This window comes from Sinocyclocheilus anshuiensis, unplaced genomic scaffold (assembly GCF_001515605.1).
Source record: "Sinocyclocheilus anshuiensis isolate Anshui unplaced genomic scaffold, SAMN03320099.WGS_v1.1 scaffold487, whole genome shotgun sequence".
Classification (NCBI taxonomy): domain Eukaryota; kingdom Metazoa; phylum Chordata; class Actinopteri; order Cypriniformes; family Cyprinidae; genus Sinocyclocheilus; species Sinocyclocheilus anshuiensis.
In genome coordinates, this window is record NW_015548240.1 from 1,139,251 (window position 1) to 1,162,135 (window position 22,885).

The 22,885-nt window shown below is 40.5% G+C and overlaps 1 pseudogene; it reads right to left on the reverse strand.

Moving 5' to 3' along the window:
• Positions 1-22,885, reverse strand: part of LOC107654910 (WD repeat-containing protein 27-like) — a 51,435-nt pseudogene that overhangs the window by 20,819 nt on the left and 7,731 nt on the right.

A 22,885-nucleotide genomic window follows, 5' to 3' on the forward strand; every position in this document is an offset into this window, starting at 1 on the left:
AAAAGTTACACCTTCTTTCTTTGCGTGAACATTTGGGCGGTGTTATGCAAATCTTCCCACATAGTGACGTAGACATATCTTCTTTATGCACCAAGAGCTTGTAACACTCCAAAGAGAAAGGAAAAATTGAAATCGCATTATATGACCCCTTTAATGTCAAACATAACTGAAATCAATAATGAGTCAAATCTCCCATGCACTTTGTGTAAGAAGCATGCAAGTAGAGCTTCCAAATTAGTTACTTACTTGGTTCCATGATGGTTAGGATGTTGACTTAGAAGGTAGTTGCCTATGTAGGTAATAAACAGCATGGCAGCTCACTTAGTTTTGGAACAATGCTAGATTACAGTGCTTGCAAGGCAGCATTGCATTGATATTTCTAAAAAAAAAAAAGTATTGTATTGATATATGTTCTAGAATCAATTCAATTCAAGTTTATTTGTATAGCGCTTTTCACGATACAAATTGTTGCAAAGCAACTTTACAGCAAATTAAGTTTCTACAATATTTAGAATCCTAATCTATTAAACTTTTAATCCTTATAATTAAAACCTACAATTAATTCAGCCCAAAGCAGGTAATATACAAATAGTTTTGTAGATAATTTCAGGTCAATTTAATAACTTTCAGGTTGTGTGATTGGTCTTGTTTCTTAAGCCTATTGGCAGACAAAATAAATGCAATTGGTGACTAAAATGACTTAAAGACTAAAATGACTTAAAGCTTTAACACTAGTCATTAGCTGTACTGGTATTGTATTGTACAGTAAAATGAGTTGTATTAGAGTTCTTGATTAATAAGTTTTTACCTCTGGATTGGCAGGGTTGAAAGCCACATTCAGGACCGTTTCAGAGTGTCTCGGCAGTTTATGGAGAAAGTTGCTGCTGCGTGTGTCATATATATAGGCCTGGAAGAAAAGTTAAAAAACAGTTTCAGCAGAGCAAATGAAACATATTATTCACATCAATATTAACTAAACTGCTTGCCTCATTACATATTCACACACTTTGTAAAATCACAAACTTTCACACAATGTCTTTAGCTTCATTATTTGAGAGACTTTCAAATACATAAAAAAATGTTAACAGCCCCAACCTTTTGAATGGTGGCGTGATCGTTCTTTAACAAGGATTTACAGCATATCACTTACACCATTAAATAAAGGAAATGGTTAATAATGCCATATAGATGATGTGCAGAAAATCTACAGTATCTGTCATTAACACAGATAAACGCAGGAGATGTATGTCAGCAGACTGGTCAGATACCTCCATATGTTTCTTATTCAGGCCTCTTAGGAAATACACTCAGAGTGTTCTGTAGAAGACACAGGTCTCAGTGCCAGAAAGGAGCCAGAGATCGCTAACAGGTTTTTGCAACACCCAATTATGTGTATATTTAAGGCATTTAGCAGATGGCCTTATCTAGAACAACTTACAAATCAACTTCAGCTTGCTTTAGCTTCACATGCAAAACTGAATGTTCAACAGATAGGAGGCCCATGAGATCTGCCAACACTGTGTCCAAATAAGATGCAACGATCAATTAAAGCTCTTTCCTGATTAAGTTTTATCCTAACCAGCTACCAACAACATTTTGTCAGTGTTTCTTAACCATGTTGTTCCAAATTTATATTCATTTCTTTCTTCTATGGAACACAAAAGAAGTTATTTTGAAAAAGTTCTCTTTGGTTTTTTTGTCCATACCATCCAGATTTGGACTCTCATTGTACTTTCCACAGAAGAAATGACAGTGGGTAAATGATGACAGAATTTTTATTTTGGGGTAAACTATCCTCTTAAACTGCTTCTGATATGTAATGGCAACACAGATGGTTAAAAGTTTAGGAAAATAGCACAACTTGCCATGTTTTCCATGTCCTCTCTGCTAGATGTGGTCAAAATCAATAACTTTTTGTTGATCATACTTGTATTTGTTGTTTATGGCTTAAACATAATGTGGCTTGAAATGAATGCAATAATGGGGTGATGATAGAGTTCCTTTTTCTGCGATTGTCTTGTGAAATATAAAATGCATCAACAAATTCATCTGGCTTAAGGAAGTCTCAAGACAGCCACAAATAACAGCATAGTAGCTCACTATTGTTGTCTCCGTTCGGTTTCCAAGAAACACTGGAAAGCGGGCGGTACTGTGGAGATCTTCTCAAAACTGTCCTGCTTTACCCAGTGCCGGCAATTAATAACAGCTATCAACACACACATATTATTCCACTGACTTGAGCAAAGACTAAACACAGAAACACAAACAGAGCAGAGACGGCAGTCCTCCCACATTGATGGAGCAAATGGTGACACATATGGAAAACCAATTGTTCAAAAAGACTAAAAATATTTAGTTCAAAATTGGGATTATGATTTTGGATTATAAGAAAAAATGCTAATTGTTTGTATATTTAATGACAGCTTAAGATGCATGAACTCCACAAGTTTGTGTAAAATCTGATCATCATGTTCTCCAGCATGATGTAAGAATAAACCAAAGAGCATCTTGTGCTTCAGTGGAAGCAAGGACATCTGACCATCTGTATAAAAACATTCACATAATCAATTTTACTTGAAACTAATCAAGTTGAGTTCAACTGACCTAGAAATAGGGCCAAATCTTCTCTGTGAAAACCAAAATCTAGGTCATTCATGAGCGTTCGCATGAGACAAAGTCCACTATCGCAAGTCATTTTTCATGAAATTGTTGAGTAACATCCACAGTTTTTTTTTTCAAGGTCATTGGGACAACAGCTCTCTGAAAGATACTTTTTTTCTCAGAGCTCTTTTAACAACAGAACACCATGAAAGTATGGATATCCCACTGTTTTCCTCATATGAGCGAATAGTTTTGACAATTCTGGCAAAAGACACAAGACATGGAGAAGCTCAGCAGTAAATGTGATGCAGCTGCTGGATATGATAAGACATACTCAGAGAGGGAGAACTAAAGTGGTCAATGGAAAAAAGTGGTCCAGCGAAACAGAGATGATTGTAGGTTCCTCTCAGATTCCCCTCTAGATAGTATTTGTGGTGTAAATTTTCTGCACATTTTAATGCAGTCTTCCCAACCTGCTATCTATCTATCTATCTATCTATCTATCTATCTAGCTATCTATCTATCTATCTATCTATCTATCTATCTATACTTCAAATCAAGGCTTTGCAAAGAATTTTCTAGAGAAACTTTGTAATTCCATTTGGTGCAGAAATTATACATTTAACCTTAGGCTTTGGAGCTAGACTACTGTCTATATTTGACACTGTCTTTACAGATTCAACTCCATTAAGAGATAAAAGAAAGAAAAACTCCTGTTCTTAAAGGGGTCCTATTATGCTCTTTTACAAAGTCTTGATTTTGTTTTGGGGGCGTACTAGAACAGACTCTCATACTAGGTTGTTTGAAAAACACATTATTTTTCACATATTTTACATTATTACAACACCTCTCTCCTCAGTCTGGCATGAACGGATCGAATAGTTCCTGTATCAAATGAAGGCCCGCCTTCTTTAAATACGAAATGTGCTGTGATTGGTTAGCTGGGCCAGTGTGTGTTGTGATTGGCACCACTTGGCGCCTGGTCGGGAAATGTCATGCCCCTTACCATAGCCGCCTACGAGTTTCAGTGTAAATATTGCGTCAAAATCAAATCAATTTGAGCGCGATTTAAACCCGGATGATTGTAACCACTCTAAGTTCGTCTGCCTTGCGAAAGCTAGCGAGTCTCTGACATAGTGATAACACTCGTTGTCTTCTCTAGTGCAGCTCAACCAGGTCTCATCCCATTCTTCGATATTTGTGATATCACAAATCCCAGAAAATATGCATTGTAGTCCAAACCAGTCGTTCGTTGTAGTTTTTGAAAAGTGATTTCTGTTGAATAAGATATCTCCTTTTGAAGTGGACTTTGTAACTTTGCAGATCTTTTTATGCTCAAACAGCAACATTACAGACTAACTAAAGTTGAAAAAGTGAAAAAGCATAATAGGACCCCTTTAATGTGAAAAATGTGGTATTCAGCAGTCCTGAATGGTGGTTTTATTACCACTGTCAATACACACAGGCTTACACTGGGCCAGAACAGGATTATCTGATTTACAACTATTCTGTACATTTTGTACAATGCTTATAAAAATGTGGAGATACTATGAATTATTGGTCTGATGAATTCTATTACACCTTGTGTTTATCATGACACCGTAAAACACTCCACTAAAACAAGCAGAAGCTATTCTCAATAAACACAGGGAGAGGATGAGCTGAAAGAAACAGAGACAAGGCTTACAGGAAATTGCAGCAGGAGATATATTACTGTAAATCTACTCACAGTATGGTCCTCTGAACTATGAAGCGACCGCAGGGTGAGAAGACCGCAGTGCAATGGTGATAGCGATTAACATGGCTGTCATAACGGCAAACACACCTGACAGAGATGGACAGAAAGAGAGATTAGTCATGTTTTGTGAATAATTCTTGAATGTGCCTAATTTGCATTTTTTGGCTCCTACACAGGTTTGCAGTAATATGCAAGGATTTGACATTAAATACCATAAGCTAAAGTGACTTAACTTTGCCCTTTATGCTTTTAATTAAAATATTTATCCATTAGGATCCACTTCTTTGCAGCTGGAAAATGCATACACCTAGACTTAATAACATACAGCAGCACGTATCCATACCAAATTTGGACACGTTTGCATTGTACACGATCGCAATATTCACATTTGACTCAACCAGTCAGAAAGGGGAAAACTGAAAAAAAGGAAACACTCAGGAAAGTCAAGTCTTTGGCATGAAAACAAAAGGGTAATCTGTTCTTAAAGTGAATCTGTTTAAAATCAGCTTTTCATTTTCAGGGCTTACACTCTTAAAAATAAAGGTGCTTCACGATGCCATAGAAGAACCTTTTTGTCTAAATGGTTCCATAAAGAACCTTTAACATCTGAAGAACCTTTCTGTTTCACAAAAGGTTCTTTGGGGCGAAAGAAGGTTCTTCAGATTATAAAAAGGTAAGAAAGAGATGGTTCTTTAAAGAACCTTTGACAGAATGGTTCTTTGTGGAACCAAAAATGGTTCTTCTATGGCATCGCTTGAAGAACCTTTTGAAGCACCTTTATTTTTAAGAGTGTATTTTGGCTTTCTTTGAGACATCACCTCCGTTAGTATGTAAATATTCATTGAGCAGACACTGCTCATCCAAAGCATCATACAGCAGATAGGAACCATCTTCTGGAACACTATGATGACTAAGAAGACCAAAACCACAGGATAATTTTCAGTGGCATAGGACCACACATCTGGAGCCTGTGTTTTCTTCATGAAGGTGCTATCAAATAGTCAGGATCCATGTTTCATCAGACTCCAGTGTTTTCCAGGGGGACTATGTAAACTAATGCGGGAGGAAACTTTAGAAAGCACATGAGAAGGTGCTTCACTTCATTACTCCCATGCATGATGGGGTTGTGTTTTCAATTGCTAGACCACATTTCCCTGCATTCTTCTATTTTATTCTTAATGATGAAGATAACATTACATACTTGGAAAAGCTTCAAGTGAAAAGAAAAGCCGTTGTAAAACAAATGCTGAATAGGTATGAGTGCTCCATAAAGCTCTGAATGCAGTATTACATGTGGCCAGGTAGTGGCCAAAAGTGGTGTCTAGAGGTGATATTTGCACAATATTTGTTTTTAATGAGTCTACAAGTTTGAACCCTCAAAATATGAGGAGCATGTTATATTAAGAAGAATGAAACACTAAACTTGGTTAAGGTATTTAACTGACATAATTATTTGGCAAGGCAAACTACAGCATATCATGGAATATGGGTTTTATTTATTGGAAAAACAAAAAATAAAGCTTGTAATGACTACAGTATAATCAGTTATTAATATTTAATTGGTTCTCCCATGTTTTGGATTATAGCGACCATTCTACTGGAAATTACTCAATAATACCAACTCATTACTGCTACACACACACAGACATAAACCTATCATTGACCTACAGTCCACAGCGATCCATTTTGAAATTGAATTTGTTAATAAGTACTATATAGATTTAGAAGCCATAAGACACACAGATCTTTTTTGGGTGAGAAGTAACAACATTCAAACAAACATACGTTCATTCGTTGGGAATTTTGTGTCTGCACTTTGAGCATCCATCATTAAAAAATCATTTAACCCATTTTAAAATCCACAGAGGGGAAATTGCCTTTAGTGCTTAACCCTAACATTTTTACAAATATAAACCTATGATTTGTGCCTGATGAGATCGTTATGCCATCAAGAAAGTCACAAAACGGGCATATAAAGTGATTTAATGCTAGCCATAACATTCAGTCCACCTCCTATCATCAACCTTTACGGAACAGCACAACCATATAATAAATTAACTCTTTTAATGAGAGTGCATAGACTGCCAAGCATGCGGTTTCTGTGCATACAATAAAAACTAATTAAACAAACAACAATTCTGGCATACACATGAGCAGACAACTCAAGAGATATTAATATGAAGGTCAAAATATTTTGCACTGCAACAGGAACAGAAAAACATCATTAAACAGATTGCCTGAGGTTCTTGCTCATCACATGAGTGGATCTGGTTGTTGTGTTCAGTCTGATTGCTTTGCATGCCTTTATGAATCTAGGGTGCTTTTCCGAGGGTTTGGGTCTTGATTCACATCCTGTGAATGCCAGGTTAATCTGCTTCTCATTACCAGAAAAGAGTATGCTTTAAAAGAAAGCATAAACAAATTTATTGTGTAAAGCCCACATATTTTCTTCGCATTTAGTCAACCACCAGAGCAGAAACGAACATCATGCCAACCGGAGAACCACTAGAGACTCAGTCTGCAGACACCTTAAAATAAACTCTTGTATTATGCAATGGCAAAATTCAGCTATCAAAATCATATACATATATCGTACAAGATGTGGTATGTAATTCTGTAGCTTGCTGAGCAGAGGTGTGCTATTACTTTCTAATGAGATCTGATTTGGAGCAAAAAATCCACCAAGCAACAACCCAGAACACTCTAGCAACTGCATAGCACGTGCATAACAGCATTTTGTTGTCATTTTGGTTATTCCCCATTCAAGGAGGTGACGAATGACTATAAACAAGCTGTCTGAGGACATTGCCAAACTGGCTGCCAAGTGAATAGTTTGGAGTTGATCCCAAAAAGAATCGATTCTCTAGATTCTGAGGCATGGATGTACAAACGCTAAAAAAAATACTTTCGAGTGTGTGTTGACTGAGTAATCAGCATCCCACCAGCGGTGCCCTGACCTCCTGTGCAGCTGAACACACAGTGATGTTTCAGAAAAGAGTTTTTAGAATGTCTTTAGAAAGCACTTCAGGATCTGTTGCCAGTATTTCTCATACATAACTCAAAATCCACAGGGCTGCTGCTCCCCTCTTAGCCTGAAGTTCAAAATACTATTTTATACCTGAAAGGAAGCATTTTAATTGTGATATGCAAAACATACAGTCCCAGAACAAGCAGAGAAGGGTGATAGTCTTCCAGAGCTCCTTGGCTTTTGGCTGAAGGTTTTGTCTTGGCCTGTGGAATGATGTCACTTGTGTTTTAAATGAAGTCTGGGGGGAGATAAAGCCATTTCACGTGCTTGAAGTCGGAGCACTGTTAAAGAGCCAGCCATTGGAAAAACTGAAAAATACACATAAAATGGCCTGAGCCGAAAGGTTCTCATTTCCAGACCTCAGTTTGTCAATGACTGCAGGCAAATGATGTCACTAATTCTCACATACGCTCCCGTCCATGTTTCCCGTGTTTGACCTGCATTTATCTTTAGTATTCTGTCTTAAGTGTTTTTCATGATTTCCTCTCTTTGACAATTTTCCTTTCTCTTTTCCACTGGAACTAATCCTTCAAAGAACTGAAAAAAGAAAAAAAAAAAAACACTGTCCTGCAAGGTTGTTTCGGCCAGTCCCTGTAATGATGCCATTTTTCTGTAACTCAAGAGCGATCAGTCACATGGTTTTTACAGCTAATGTGACATTGCGTGCTCCCATGAGCAAAGATGGCAAAATTGAACTTCAGGGGGGACGTGCGGCAGCAGAAAAACTGCCATTGTAATGAATGGGAAAGCTAACGGATAGCTTTCTCTAGATATTATAGACCTCCTTGGGGAGGAAACTGTCAGTTGTGAAACTTACAGTATGTTTACATAATATATCGAACTTTATTTTAAAGCAGAGAATTCATGCTTTGTTAAAGCTGTTCGTTTCTGCGGGGATGGATGAGGTTGTTAAATGCTCCTGACCAGAACCTGACCTGGAACTCGGTGCAAATATTTATCAAGGCAAGAAAAAGGTATTTGACACTTTCTGGAGTTTGAAAGTAGGAGCGGGAAGATCTCCAAGCATAATAGGATGCAGGATGTATAAGTATAGAAGCAATTCACACCTTTTCACAAGAATAAAACAAGGGTAACATATATTTCATCCATTCCTTCAGCTTCTCTTGTAAGGTAAATGAAACTAAATGGAGAGGTTCAGCTGCAGAATATCTATATAGACATAAAATATCACTAGGTTTGGAGAAAAATATGTTCAGAGTCTGGAACGTTCCACACAGTTTCCTGTACCTATACTTGCTGTCTCTGCTCTAGTTTTGTTTCTCCTTTCATAGGAGGATAGACAGGTCCAAAATGCTTTTTCCACCCTGATGCGTTTACAGAGTGTTCTTAAAGCAATAGTTCACTCAGAAATGAAAATCTGTCATCATTATTCTCCCAAGTTTGTTTCCAAAGCTGTGTGACATACAGCACTTTCTTCTGTAAAACATAAAAGATTAATTTTTTAAAGAATATCCTGGCAATAGTTTTTTTCACATATCAAAAATGAATGTGGACTGGCTCTGTAGAGCTCCAAACAAACACCATAAAAGTAACACATATATATATATATATATATATATATATATATATATGTGAGGGTTCACAAATTTCAAGTTTGGGCAAACTGTTACTTTAAGAACACTCTGTAAACACATCAAGTTGAAAAAAAAAAAGAATTTTTTTTTTTCACTAATCTGTCATCCTATGGAGAAAGAAACAAAACTAGAACAGAGACAGAAACTACAGGTACCAGAATATGTGCAGAAAGTTCCAGACTCTCCAGACTGAAAAATATGTGTTTGCAACATCATGAGGATGAACAGATTTCAAATGATAAATGGATATGAAAACATGTTCACCTTCAATTATACAAGAACTAAATTAATTTTGAACTTGAACTAATTGAATTAAGATTCAATTTAGAATTTATTAGAAGGTTTATTTTTCAAATTCCTTTGGTGTTGGCGTCTATTTATCTATATATTTAACATGGTCTTACACAGATCAGTGAGGGACTGTGAAAGAAACAGCTTTGCTGTATTCACTCAGTGTCCAGCTAAAGCAAAGTGGTTACTGTTAGGTCAACTGCACAGAAAGAATTCTTTCCAAAGCCCTTTTGGCTGAGGTCCGGCAAAGGCTTAGCTTTGAGAGAATCTGGAAATTTTGGATTCTTAGTTTAAATTATATATGTACCTTTCTGACTAGACTTAATCCTGGTTGATCTTAACGATCTTATGGGCATTATGTAATAGTAGTATCCAACAAGCCTATAAACACCCTGGGATTTGACCGTTACTCACTTCTCTGAAGGACAGGTTATCAGTGCTTTAGTGAGGTGAGAGCTTGAAAATGTATGCTAGGCTGGAAAAACATAACTTAAGCATCATACAGTATGTAGAAGGCCATTGCAGCTAACTAAATCACAGGAACATTGTCATCTTTATCAAAATATACAGGTGCATCTCAATAAATTAGAATGTCGTGGAAAAGTTCATTTATTTCAGTAATTCAACTCAAATTCTGAAACTCGTGTATTAAATAAATTCAATGCACGATGTAGAAGAGCAATGAATATGTCATCTGTCTGGGCAGAGACTGTTCGTTCGCCGAGACGGAATGCTCACTCGTGCATGAGTTTCGCTCTTCTCCGCTTGCGGACCGCCTTCACTGGAGGCAGCCCCGCTCTCCCGTTTCTCCTCTCTCAGCGAGCCTCGGGGAGAGAAACAGCGGAGTCAGGGAACTAAGCAACCGGGTCTGAGCGATCGCATGCTGTCACTAGGGCTGCGCTCACAGACACGGGCCGTTTACAAAAGCAGTTGCCCCGTTCGTTCGCGGAAGGCGGCCCCGCCTCCCCGCGCTCATGTTTCTCTCCTCCCAGCTACCTCGGAGGAAGCAATGACGAGCTCACGGGTTGAACGATCAGAATTGAGCAAACCTCTACACACATCATGCGTGCTTAATCTGCCAGTGTGTGTTACACATGGGGCATGAACTTTTCCACAACATTCTAATTTATTGAGATGCACCTGTATTTTGCATCAGATAACTATTGAATATTCAACATTTAGGTTTATAAATGGAATTTTACTATGAATTTTGCTGTCTTTCCCTCTAAAGGTCTCAGAAAACCCGGAGATTAAGGGACCTACCTTGCAGTGCGCAGGTCCCACAATTTCAGACCATCTGTTACTGTGCTGCTCAGGAAGAGATTGTACGATTCCAAGGCCTGTGTACAGAACGGGGATCCCTGCAACAAAAGAAACAAAGGAAAGAGTCACACCAAAAGAAACTGGCACAACAAAAGGAAATCAAAGATCCTTAATAGGGAAACATGCTAATAACTAATAAGGACACAATCAGGACATCAATACCTTCTACAGAAGATACTAAAAGACAAATGTTCATTGTCTTATAAAAGCCTTTAATTAGACTGATATTTAGACAGAATATAGCAGCTTTTTAAAGTTTTACTTGTGATTTAACAATTCTGTGAGCTGCAAGATCAGATCAGCCTTTAAATATACACGTCAAAAGTTTGGGGTCTGTAAGATTTTTAAAATATTTTTGAAAGAAGATTTTTATGCTCACCAAGGCTGCATTTATTGATCAAAATACAGTGATAGAACGGGCACTATTGCGAAATATTATTACAATTTCAAATAATTGTTTTCTATTTGAATCTATTTTAAAATAATATGTATTTTTGTGATAGAAAAGCTGAATTTTTAGCACCACCAAGTACTCTAGTCTTTACTCTTTAGGTATCCTTAGGAAATCATGCTAATATGCTGATTTGGTGCTCAAGAAGTGCTCATTATTATTTTCAATGTAAAAAAAAAAACATTTGTGCTGCTTAATATTTTTTGTGGAGAGTAAAAATCATATTAAAAATCATATGGATCCCAAACTTTTAAATGGTAGTGTACATGAATTGCAAGAAAAATGATCATATGACATTTATAAAGCATCTCATTCATATAAAACTACTATCCTAAATAAATGAGTATTTAATTATCATGTTGACCGGGTCATAGAAGAGACTCAAATCTGGTGGGAGATTGCAAACAATCTGCATGTGCATGCTGAAAGTGTGCAGACTTTCCAGAAGTGAAGTTAGACCAAAAAGCCAAAAAAGTCAGCAGAATGGAAATGTTTGTCATACATTGTGGAAGACAGAAGAAACCATTTCTCTCACCCTAACACAAATACAGATGGTTTAAGGTATCCTGCATGGCTACTCACACACAATTAGACATTCATCAGCAATATTCTCTATGAATGTGGCTTTAGAAAGTGGAACATGTTGCCCACGGTGGAGAATGTAGAGTAGCTGAGAAGAGAAAAGGTTTGTTGTAAGCTCATTCACAGCTGGCAAGAATTGCCAGCGATCAGCTTTCTTGATCCCTCTAGGCGTCTCTAATGCGTGGGCTTCTTGTTGGAGGATCCCACATGTACGTAAGAGCCAGGTTGTGTTATTGTGAAGAGATCAGACTCACAAGTACAGCAGACAATGTGTAGCGTGACTGGAGGCTGGTATGCTGGTATGGAAAGTGGCCGCTCGGGGAACGTGGGAGAGTGCCTGCTAGCTAAAGCCATTATACTTCTTTAGATCAGTTAATCCAGTCCACTGTCCACTTGTGTACCCAACTAATCTCAGTTGACCCTCTCAAACTGGGGAGAATCTGGGACAACGAATACTAAAAACACGTCATACACTGCTCTCACGTCATACAAGTAAAGACTTTGAGTAAAGACTTACATTGTTACAAAGGATGCTGAAAATATGTAGCATGGTTTCCACAAAAATAATAAGCAGCACCATTTATCCAATGGTTTTCTGTTTTGTGAACACCAAATCAGCACATTAGAATAATTAGAGCAATTTGTGAAGGGTGATGTGAAATTGATACCTGGAATAATGGCTGTTTGGCCATTTTTACTGTATTTTGATCAAATAAATGCAATCTGGACCTGCATAAAAGATTTAAACACATTTTCAGGTATCCATCCTAATCTGCAAATCTGAGGGATTTAGAGCAAGATACTGAGCAAGATAAATGAGACACGCGAGACCTACAACTTAGGCCCACCTTGGAAAACCTCACACAACTGTCGTTTGGATTGTCCCAACTAAAACGGTGAACTTTTATCCTTAAAAGAAGAAGACATCATATCTTGCATAACGTTCAGAGAGGCCTTATATAATGGGAGGATGAGAGTGCCAAACTGCAGAGAAAATTTGGTTTGGACAGTGGATTTGTTAAGCAACTCCAACACAAGCTGAATCGGTTCTTTTGCCTTCACTTCCTTCAAGGTTGCCACACAATAAAGTTGAGGTTATACTTGAATATTCAGAACCGTCTACTTCTTCCTGACTACACTGAAGTTTTGTTCAAAGCAGCCTGAATAAACTAATATCTGGGAACGGACAGTAGTATTAGTACTCTATGGGCCTCTTTTTCCCTCAGTATGATTTCCCAGCAAACAAAACTCATACAATCAGCTTCATTAACTATAATTATCTTTAAGATGTAGGCTCAGTCAGTATTTCCTTGGTATTGTTTCTGAAAGTGACTTCATCATGGATATGAGGTTAATGCAAAAGCATAGTGAGTCAGAAGCAAAGCATCTTACTTTGGGTTTACAACAAACCCAGAGCATAGTTCAGCCTCACAATAAAAATACATACACGACCCAGTACCCACAAACAACTTAAGTGGTTTGTAATTCCAATTTTAGTGATGGAGCTCAAGGGTCACCAACAGTATTGAGTTGTGTGCACCTTGTAAATGACCACTGAGGTCAGAAAATTCTGAGTGGAAACAGCACTGGCCTCTCTGCAGCATGAGCGTTACTTCATTGTTTTTAAAATGGTGAAGACAGTCACGACAAAAGTTTTAGGGGCTGGAGTAAAAGGTTCGTTGTGAATACTTGCCACTAATAAAATAAACACTGCCATTCAAAAATACAGTAAAAACAGTTAGGCCTACTTTGTTTCCTGTGAAACAAGAAACTTTTTTGTGCTGCTGTTCAAAAGTTTGGAGATAAAATGTTTTAATGTTAAAGTCTCTTATGCTGGCTGCATCAAGGCTGCATTTATTTGATCACAATTACAGTAAAATATTGTGAAATATTACAATTTAAAATAATATATTTTTTTCTATTTGAATATGCTTTAAAATGTGATTTATTCCTGTAACTGCAATGCTGAATTTCAACAGCCATTACAGACTCGAGTCTTCAGTGTCACATTGATCTATCAGGAGTAATGGTGGAAAATGTTCTGGTTACTAACGTAACCTCGGTTCCCTGAGATAAGGGAACGAGCGTTGCATGAGATGCTAAGGGGAATTACTCTGTTTTACTCTGTACTGAAGCATGATTTGTTCACGTTTGTGTAGCTGCACAAACCAATGGCGCTTTAGCCCGCCAGAAAGGGCGGAGCCGACCCTTATATAAGTCGGCTCAGAGTGCCATTCATCAGATCATTCGACTGAAGCGACAGTCATCGATTCGCGTGCAGTTTAAAGCGCGGCAACTTATCTCAGGGAACCGAGGTTACGTCAGTAACCGTAACGTTCCCTTTTGAACGGTCTCTCCCGTTGCGTGAGACGCTAAGGGGAACGCAACCAATCACGCCGCACTATGAACAGATACAGGACATCCTGCTCTGTGAGCCAATTTCGGAGCACTAATAAGGACCCCTGAGAACATGGAGCACATTGTGCCCCAAGCTAGTAGCTGAGAAGCACTAATATAACCAGCTTCGCCCAATGGGGAATAGTGGTACATTAAACTGAAAGAACCCGCGCCTGTAAAGCAGGGACGTCCAAGTTATAGAATCTGGCAAATGTGGACAGAGACGACCAGTCGGCGGCCTCACAGATCTCACCAATAGAAATTCCGCTGGACCACCTATAGGGCACTGCAAGCCTTCTGAGGCGTAAGCCAAGGCTATCGCATCAACGATCCAGCGAGAAAGTCGCTGTTTTGTGGCCGGCAGTCCTTTATGGCGGCCTCCAAAGCAAACAAAAAGCTGCTTTGACTGTCAGGCTAGAGCGCTCTAGGTATACTCTCAGAGCCCTTACCGGACAGAGCGTGTTCGGACCCTGCTCACCATCTGTAATGGGGAGCGCCAATAGGGAGATCACCTGAGCTCTGAACGGAGTTGAGAGCACTTTAGGAACATAACCATGTCTCCAACCTCTGCCCTTCCGAAGACTGACCAGATCTCTTGAACCATTTGATGGTGTAGCGCCCATTTGCCCGAGGCTACCTTGCCTCTGGACAGCATGTCTGCGCCAAGGTTCAATCTGCCCGGCACATGAACCGCCCTTAACGAGAGGAGTTCTTTCTGTGCCCAAAAAAGGAGGCGACGAGTCATCCTGTAAAGAGTGTGTGACCTGAGACCACCTTGGTGATTGATGTAAGCCACCAACGTCGTGCTGTCCGACCGGACCAAGACGTGGTGCCCTTTTATGGGCTGGAAGGAAGGTTTTCAGGGCTAAGAAAACCGCCAAAGTTGATATGCAGGAGTTGCTCCGGGGCTGACCAGGAGCTGGGTCTAATCTCGTTCCTGTTTGGAACAGGCGAGAGGTAGTCCAGGGAGCCACAGCCTTGATACAGCGGTGGTTTGAGCCAAAACTGAAGGGGCCGCATGTGAAGCAGGCCCAGAGGAATTACAGAGGCGGCGGCCGCCATAAGGCCGAGCAACTTCTGAAAAACCTTCAGGGGGCGTGTCGTCCCCGGTTTGAGAGACGCCGCCAATCGCTGAATAGTTAGGGATCGTTCCGGCGTAATCCATGCCCGCATTTGGGCGGAGTCTAAAATTGTTCCCAAAAAGACAGTTCGCTGTCTGGGCAACAGCTGACTCTTGTGCTAGAACTAGAACCAGCCAATCGTCTATGCACTTCGTGAAAGTGCACGGGGCCAGAGACAGTCCAAACGAAAGGACTGTATATTGATAGGCCACTCCCTCGAATGCGAATCTCAAGAACGGTATGTGATGGGGGGCTATGTGGATGTGAAAGTATGCATCTTTCAGATCCACTGTCAAAAACCAGTCCTCGGGGCAAATGTGCGCAAGGATCTGTTTGATAGTTAGCATCTTGAACGACCGGCGCATAAGCGAGTGGTTCAGACGTCTGAGATCCAGAATGGGTCTGAGCCCGCCATCTCTCTTTGGAACGAGGAAGTAGCAGTGGAAAAAGCCTGACTCGCTGTTCGCTGGGGGTACTATTTCCACAGTGCCTTTTGCAAGCAATGTCTGCACTTCTTGTTGGAGAACGAGCGCTTCGTTGTCCGGAACAGAAGTTTGAATAACGCCTCTGAAGCGAGGAGGCCTGCGAGCGAACTGAAGCGAGTGAATTGTTTTTAAAACCCAACTCGACACTCCCGGAATGGCTGCTCAAGCTGTGAAATGGGAGGCGAGAGTATTTATTTTTTCGAATGAGAGCTCGCCGAGAGAAGGCGGGAAACTTGCATTCGCGTGAGTGTGTGAGAGAGTGTGAACAGGAAATTTGCTCTTTATTGTATGTGGGTCCGCTATCACAGTGGTAAAACATTCAGATACGCTATGCACCTGCAGGACATGACCTGCTGGAAACGAAACTCCATTGCTCAGAGGTGCTCAGAGGGATGGAGGATGAAAGCGAGCCGTTTTACGAGGTGTTCCGGTCGAGGCGAGAACAGAGGCCCTCCTTTTCCTCTCTAGCGCATCAGGACAGCTTAGGCGGCTCAGGGTCCAACACAACTCGTGGGCGGGGACCTTGACGCTTCAGAAAGGGGAAGCGTTTCGCCGTCCGGGGGTGCTGCTGCAGCCCAGGCTCAGATTTCCATTGAGGTTGAGGCTGCGCTGGCTTTGCAGGCTGAGTGGCGGGATTTTTCTGGCAGCCCGCAGCTGCGGAGCGAGGGCACTTGGGGAGGAAGTGATGCAGCACCTGCGACGTCTTCTGAGCCTCCGAAAACCTTTCTGCAAACCTGTCCACAGCGGGGCCGAACAGGCCCTTCGGCGAGACCGGTGAGTCGAGGAAAGCCCTCTTCTCAGTGTCACTGATCTCAGTGACGTTTAACCAGAGGTGGCGCTCCAGCACCACCAAACTGGCCATGGTCTTGCCGGTCGCCTGTGCCGTTACTTTCGTGGCACGCAGAGCCAGGTCTGTTGCTGTGCACAGCTCTTTGAAAGCCTCCTGGTGTTCTTGCCAAGACTTGTTCATACTGTGGAGAAGCTTGGCTTCAAACACTTGGAGAACCGATATTGTATGCAGCGCCGACCCGGCCTGGCCGGCCGCTGCATAAGCCCTATTGGCGAGTGTTGAGGTGGTCCTGCAGGGCTTAGAGGGATGCGCTGCATGGGCCTTTAATCCGAGGGCAGATGGCGGGCACAGATGAGCAGCAATTGCTTCCTCTAGAGGGGGGAGCTTGCTGTATCCCTTGTCATCAGCGCCGTCAACGGTGGTGAAAGCCGCTGCTGTAGAGCGATTTACTTGGGCCAAGTAGGGGGCGTGCCACATCTTGGTGAGCTCGTCATGAACTGCAGGCAAGAACGGGGCGGGGCATTGGCAAGAGGACTGTTGACGGATTCCCGGCAGGTACCACTCGTCTAACAGGCCGTGGGCGGGCTCTTCCGGAGCCGACCACTCGAGGCCCAGATCCTCTACCACATCCAGGACGTGGATGAGTTCGGCGTCCGGTTTCGGCCTCAGAGTTTGAGAAGGGGGAAGGACTTTGGGCTCTCCGCTGGAACCTCCCCACTCTTCTGCATCAGACGTTGGACATGGAGTCATCAGTGATAACGTTCTCGATGATGACGTCCTCTTCAGATGCGCCGAAAGAGACCAAGCCCCTCGGACCCGAAGAGGGGCACTGGTCTTCTTGTGTGAAACACACCGGTGAGACGAGAGGACGGAGCACGCGGGCGCTGAGCCGACGTGACACCTCTCGAACCCGGGTCCTGAGAAGGACCCGCTGCTCCGCTGTTTCGTTCTCTTAGGAGAGAAAGGAAACGGGAGAGCTGAGCAAGGGGGACCGCCTTCATGAAAAAAGGCGACTCATATTCTCGCAATGGAAGCATGAGCCTTCAGTGAGCGCAGCCTCTGCGTGGGCACTGCCGAGACAGGCAACGCACTCACTGTGCCCGTTCTTCTCATGCAAGGGATCCTTGCATGAGCCACACTCTCGGCACGACATTTGCAACAACACGCGCTGAAATTTGCTCTTTAGGAAATTCGCTCTCTGGCTTGCTCCTCACGTGCCGGATGGCCGCAGGGAATCCTCACTGCTTGGGCATCTTCAATGGCGGCGAGCAGAGCTGGAGCTTCTTCCAGAGTTAGCGAAGAGATGATCCTCGTCGCTGAAGGAGAATGATCTGATAAATGGCGCTCTGAGCCGGCTTATATAAGGGTTGGCTCCGCCCGTTCTGGCGGGCTAAAGCGCCATTGGTTTGTGCAGCTACACAAACATGAACAAATCAGGCTTTAGTACAGAGTAAAACAGGAGTTTTCCCCTTAGCGTCTCACGCAACGGGAGAGACTGTTCGAAAGGGAACCACTGGTCTACATAGTGCATCAGTCCATTTAATTCAAAAGAGCAAGAAAAATCCTGGCCAACATCATGTGCTCTCATTCTCTTACCTTGTTCTGGGTGAGGTGGTGGACAGCTCGACAGTGGGCATCAGGGATCTGAGTGGCCATACAGCCCTGGTTCATATCAAACACCTGGATGGTGTGGTCAGCGCCAGCAGCCAAGACGATATCTGACACACTGCGGTTAAAGAGATACACTTTGCGTCCTGTCATTTTGAATAAAAACAGTATTGGACAATGAGACAATGAGATTGCCCTCTACATTATGCTCTGTAAAAGTTATATTTCATAATCCAAATTACATGCATAAACTATAACAAAGTTACACAGGAAAATCTTATTTATTATTAAGCCAATGTGCTCCACTGTATGTGTTGCCAAATCAGGTCTGCCACATTACCTCACATAAGGATAAGATGAACTAAAGAAGTTATTAAAAAACTGCTGGGTTCAGAACATTTTTGCTTAATAAATTACATGTAAAACAATTAAGGATTAAAGATGAAGACATAGGATATTAAACAAATATGAATCAATTAGACTACCACTCAAAATGTTTGCATACTTGACTGAATTTACCAAGAGCCTAAAAACCTTTTGATCTAAAAGCTTAAATGCTTTAAATTCAGTTTGTTAACAAATATGAAAGTGTGTGTCAATTTCTGTTAAAGGTATGCAAAATATTGAAAATGCAAAATATTCTGAATGAACCTGTGTGTTATTAATAGTCAAAGGAACTGTGTGTTATTTATAGTTAACAGGAATATTGTTCTGCTCATGCACTGATACCTTCAGCTATTGTTGAATTGTGCAAAGCCAAAAGGCTAAGTCAGGTATTTTAATAATTATTCTATAGGTATATTATATCAGGTATTTTTATAATTATTCTATAGATGATGTTCCATCATAAACAGAATATTACGTGCGATATCTGGCTGATGTCTCCTACGTATCTCTTCCAGGAATTCCCCAACACTTGTATATAGGCATAGATATACAGTATAAAGACTGGGATTCTTCTCTGATTCTTCAAAAATAACGCACGGATTCTCCACTGACGAGTGCTTACCCCTCTAGCACAGACATATTTCATCATGACAAAAATCTATACAGAAATTCTACACAGCTTCCTGCCTTAGAATATGAAGTATGTGGTTGTTAAATTAAACAGGTCTGACTAGAGCTTAAATTAGGATTTTTGAGATGAGGCACCCTAAAATCTGATAGCCTGGCATACTCCCAGATTTTACAAGCTCTTGAAACTGAACCTTTCTTTTGGCAGAAGGTCACCAACACCCTGCGTTTCTTGTTACTTGCTCATTGTCTATTAACTGCTTGTACCTCTTGATGTCATCTCTCGTGGTGTCCAAATGGTAAAGGTACAGCATTAGATTTGATCCTGACACCAGCAGTAAAAACTTGTCCAGATAATAAAACTGTGCACTTCCGATGGGCTTTGCAAACTGGTCATCTCCCTGGAGAACCATGAACAAACAGTGCATTAACATACAGTCAGTATAACACATCAACATTGCGGCTTATTAATAGCCTTTAAATAAAGTGCTAAGTGCATTCATGTCACAGCACATAAAATTCAGCACCATATCAGCTTATAATATCACAATCTCAGTCATTCTCTCTTTTTACCAAAGATGGAGTGTGAAGAGATAAATGAGGATAGAGGAATGTTGTTTTTCTGTCTGGATAATATGAGACTAAAGTCAATGAGAGACAATTTGGTGAGTGGAATATGATTGCTACTGGATATTTAATGTACTTCTTGTATACAAGTATGTGAATGTATGTATCCTCTAGCGTCATGATTTTTAATGCATTTTTGCCTCCCAAAATGTGTGCAAGTATATGTTCCATTACCATCTTTACCACATTAGAATAAACTGTCTGCTTTTATTATGCTACTTTTGAATTATTATTCTTATTAGTAACTATTATTTTTACTGTTTATGCTACCAGCCAAACATTTGTCTGTGTTTGCATGCTTACTTGAGTATATTTCTAGCCAAAATGTCTAAAATGTTTTTATACTCCACTTTCAGCATTAAGTAGCTCTGTTTATTATTGTAGACTCAGGATTTTCCCCGTAATGTAAATGACACAACACAGATGCATTGGGTCATATTTGGCTCCAGATACACACACAGATGCACAGGTCTAGGAGGCTGGGTGGGAAGACACTAGAGAGAGACTCTGAGCCAGAATGTGACCGAAGAAAACTGATTTGAATGAACTTCAATTGTGTTGGGGGTTCTGGGAAAGAGGGAAATTAGGGTTTAGAGAGGTCTGCAAGTGTTTAGAGCACTGATGTGCTGACCAGGGGCCTGCACAGATGCCACTGACGTTCCAGCAGAGGAGCACTGCCAAGAAAAACACTTCACACAGGCGTACGCATTCAAATGCAAATTCATTTTTTGAATCTTAAAACTTTTTCACATACTTCGCTTATTGGTTCACGATAATTGTAGGTACTGCATAAGCTCAGAACTAATAGCACTTTTTAAATTGCTCATGTCAGTGCAAGGACTGTATTTGGTTTAATTGTTGATACGTTACCATGGTCAGAACAGGTTCAGAAGCATTTGCAGTCCAGATGCAAAGGGTGGGGTCCTCAGAAGTACTCAAAATCCACCGCTTACTGTGACTCCAGAATACAGTGTTCACAGCCTTACTATGCCCTGCAAAAAGAAAACAGAGCCACAATTTTGATGCCAAGGACCCCAAAAATTATGATCACCTTGCAAGGGACTCCCATACCATAAATACAGGTATAGGCAGCTATATATGATTATAAAATATTAAATAAGATTAATACAAGTATTAGACTATCATTGGCCTGTGGCGATTACGTGATAGGTAGGTGGTCAGATACTTTCTTAACTGCTGTTTATTTTGTTATTGAGAGGAAAATGTGCAGCACGAATTAATATAATCATCTTAATGCCGCTCTCAGCAGTGTGGGTGGCATTGTGATTTTCACTAACAAGATATTGCTGCAAAGGCATTTCAAACATCTTTTTACCCCTAAGAATGAAAAAGAACATGAGTATATCAGGCCATTAGTCCAATGAAAAGAGCATCTATTTCAGGGACAGGAAGGGCCTCCAAAAGTCAGAATTCCCCAACTGTCAGTTTCAGCTGTCAGTATCAATTGCTGTCAGAATGGCATGCAAAAATCGAATACTGAATCAATTCCTTGGTGCCACTCACTGAGGAAATGAAAATAAGAGACATGCAAAGGAATTTGACAAAAAATAAACACCACAGATTTGAAGCTATCCCACTACCTGTGTAGACAGCTGGGTTGCTGGTGAGTGAAGAGTCGTACAACAAAACAGAACCGTCTCCAAGACCACACGCAATCTGCTTTCCATCTCCTAGACACAAAAATAGAAAGTTAACGATCAAAAACGAAGGAATAATTAGTTCAAAAACGACGCCCCTCAGGCGCAAGTCTAAAATAACAACTACAGCACTCTTAAAAACAGCTGTATATGACTTTGTGTTTAACTCCAGGAGTCTACTCGGGTTTGCTGCTGGTGCTACAGTATGGAGTGTTTATGTGAGACCACAGGAGAACCAAAAATGGGCAAATCAACAGGCACATGATCGTTAGCCACGGCTATTAAGTGCTGTTGATTGTGCATAAAGCTTGAAAAGAAACTGTTTTCTATGCAAAGTTAAGCCAATGAAATTACAGCAGGATACTGGAGTGCTACAACGGCAAACTTTGTGTAGAAATTTTACCATATATAACAACAAAAAAAAAAATGTTTTTTTTATTTAAAAAAATATTTTTATTTAATGCATTTGACATTTTTAATGGTTTACTATTTGTTATTGTTGTAATATATATTTTAGGAATTTTTAAAAAGAAGTCATACAGTGTGACATGATTTCTGGTTGAGCATTTTCTGGTTGTGCAGTACAAAGAAATTTCACATGTTTAAAGCCTAGTGTGATCCTCTAGTACTGTTCCTCACCTGAGTACTGTAGAGAGCTGACAGGGGTTGGAGTTGTGGAAACTGTCAAATGAGCATAAGGCATACATGGTGCTTCAAAATGTGAGGGATACTCAATTAAGAGGCGCTTTCTGTTGAAAAACAGTGCATAATTTTCAGCACAAGCTACAATGGTCTTATTCAGTACTACTGCATTCTTGAGACTGTACTGAAACTGACAGAATACTTATGTATTTGTGATAGTTGTTGTGGCAGAGTTGCTTTTCTTCTTAACATTGGTCTTTAGTCTAAACATGGTCCTACTATAAAAGAGATGGCAATGGCAATGCCTGCAGAGTTTAGCTCCAACTTGCCTCAACACAGCTGCCGGGAAGTTTATAGTATGCCTAGTAAGAGCTTGATTAGCTGGTTCAGGTGTGTCTAATTGGGGTTGGATCTAAACTCTGCAGGACATCGGCCCTCCAGGACTGAGTTTGGGCACCCCTGTTATAGCTTATAGTCTAATTCCTGAAAAATCCAATAGAACATATCCTAGTTTTTCATAGACAGGATACTTGACTTGGTCACAAGCAGATGCAGCAACAACATTTGTGATGTGCTTTAAAGATTTACATTTACATTTAGTCATTTAGCAGACGCTTTTATCCAAAGTGACTTACAAATGAGGACAATGGAAGCAATCAAAATCAGCAAAAGAGCAATGATATAAAAAGATGACTGCGATTCTACTAAGGCAGACATCATGAAGGTCCCCTTGTACATTCAGTACATAATATTAAAATAAAAAATATGGCAAAAATGGCAATAAAGCCTTTCAGTAATGTGAGTCTAAGCAGGCCTGTACACTCCATGGAAACAGAATTAAACAGTGTTTAAATGAATATTATGCTAGTGACCTCAGATTAAACTCTAAAGTTACAGCATGGAAGATATTAGGTGTGAGCACAATTAGTGTAAT